The sequence below is a fragment of the Chiloscyllium plagiosum genome, chromosome 5 (genome assembly GCF_004010195.1).
Source record: "Chiloscyllium plagiosum isolate BGI_BamShark_2017 chromosome 5, ASM401019v2, whole genome shotgun sequence".
NCBI classification, from domain to species: Eukaryota; Metazoa; Chordata; class Chondrichthyes; order Orectolobiformes; family Hemiscylliidae; genus Chiloscyllium; species Chiloscyllium plagiosum.
The window spans coordinates 36,212,285-36,214,831 of record NC_057714.1 but is presented as its reverse complement, the minus strand read 5'-3'; positions in this window follow the sequence as shown (position 1 = coordinate 36,214,831).

Genomic DNA, 2,547 nt, shown 5'->3' with positions numbered 1-2,547 from the left:
AGGTACACAGAGGTGTGTCACTTTTCCAGTAAAGTTTTATTCTTCAAAAAGACTGTTAAATCAGCAAAATCCAATTATCACACCCTATGAATGAATCTCCAGAAACACAGCAACTATTAACCTTATCATGTGATTCATCTCATTGAATTACATCTCTCATCATTCATTGAAGTGAGGAAACATTTTGATATTTTATAATTAATCTGTTCATTGATGTGACAATTTAAATTTAAAACCTGTCTTTTTTACACAATATTAGTTCTAAAATGAGGTGAGGAGAAACTTCTTCACCCAGAATGGGTGGAATTTTATGAATATTTTCAGGGAGGAATTAGATCTTATGTCTTAGGGGTAAAGGGATTCAAAGGGTGTGGGGAGAAAGTTGAAACAAGGTACCTGGTTGGATGATCAGCTGCAATCATACTGAATGGCAGAGCAGGCTCAAAGGTCTGAACAACCTACTCCTGCATCTATTTTCTATGTTTCTAAAATAGGCTGTTCCCTAGTTGGAAGACAAATGTTGTCTCAAATATATTCTATGAAGTCATTAACGAGTCTCATGTAAAAATTTATTTTGTGCTGTCTAGGTGAAGATTAAAGGCTGATATAATCATTACATTACTCTTGTTATACGGTCCAACTTCCTGATTTATACTCAGACTAAGACCATGATTACTGTTACTGAGACTATATATTATACCCATGTTTTTCATCTTAGCTCAACCCATACTGATTCTACATCTTAATTTTGAGAGTTTTTTTTCACTTTTTTCCATCTCTCAGGGCTACACCCCTTTTTCATTTTGTCACTTTTCTAAAAGTACACTGGAATATATAGTTCTGCACTTCAAACACTCCGCTATCATTTCTCAATAACAGGTTGTATAAAACACCCATTTACTTTCTTGCATTTTGTACGTTTAGATATATCATTTGTAATTTTAATATTTTACAATTTTCCCTGATAGTGGTCTTAGTTGATAATGCTTTGTTACTGTTGTTAAACTCTGTCTTGTCCTGACAGGATTTGTTTGATTTTATCCAAGTGACTGTTTTATAGACTTGACTTTTGTTTTTAGACCATTAAATCACCAGAACCCTCTTGTCGTACCCTATGATTATACCTCTAGAAACACATCAAACCAATAACCCTATGGCATGATTCATGCAATGTTTATTACGTTGAACTACAATGAATAAGAACAAAGAACAAAGAAAATTACAGGGAGAAAGTGAGGACTGCAGATGCTGGAGATCAGAGCTGAAAAATGTGTTGCTGGAAAAGCACAGCAGGTCAGGCAGCATCCAAGGAGCAGGAGAATCAACGTTTCGGGCAGAAGGGCTTATGCCCAAAACGTCGATTCTCCTGCTTCTTGGATGCTGCCTGACCTGCTGCGCTTTTCCAGCAACACATTTTTCAACAAAGAAAATTACAACATAGGAACAGGCCCTTCGCTCCTCCAAGCCTGTGCCAATCCAGATCCTCTATCTAAAATAGCCACCTATTTTCTAAGGGTTTGTATCCCTTTGCTCCCTGCTTATTCATGTATCTGTCTAAATACACTATTGTTCTCACCCCTACTGGCAACGTGTTCTAGGCACCCACCACCCTTTGCGTAAAGAACTTTCCATGTAAATCTCCCCTAAACCTTTTCCCTCTCACTTTGAACTCGTGACCCCTAGTAATTGAATTCCCCCAATCTAGGAAAAAGTTCCTTGCTATCCACCCTGTCCATAACTCTCATGATTTTGTAGAACTCAATCAGGTCCCCCCTCAATCTCCCCCTTTCTAATGAAAATAATCCTAATCTACTCAACCTCTCTTCATAGCTAGCGCCTTACATACCATGCAACATCCTAGTGCACCCTTCTCTGCACCCTCTCCAAAACATCCATATCCTTTTGCTAATGTGGCAACTAGAACTGTATGCAGTATTCTGAATGCGGCCAAACCAAAGTCTTGTACAACTGTAACATGACCTAACAACTCTTGTATTTAATATCCTGTCCAAAGAAGGAAAAGCATCCTGTATGCCTTCTTGACCACTCCAGCGACCTGTGTTACCACCTTCAGGGAACAATGGACCTGAACAGCCAGATCTCTCTGTACATCCATCTCTCCACTTCTCCTGTCAGTCCTTGAAGTCAGGCAATATTTCAGATATTTTGTAATCAACCTGTTCAGAGATGCTGTTACATACCTCTGGAGCAGGTCGTGCTTGAACCTGCGGCCTCCTGACTCAGAGGGAGGGACTCAGAGGACCACAAGAGGCAACATTTACAGCAATGTCTGTGCCTGTGATCAGGGAAAGGCGTGGGTCTTATTTGGGGGGGGAATGCCACTGGGAATTGAAGAGCTTGTAAGGGATGCCGTGGCATTTTTAAGACCTCAGAAGGCGACAGATCATTACATCGGCCTTAAGTTTGAAAAAAAAAGTTGAGCATGTTTGTCCGTGCGAACGTGAGAATCAGTGAGTGCCAAATAAACACACACCTACGTGTGTGGAGGAGAGTCTCCACCCTGCAGGGAGGGATGTCCTGGGGGGA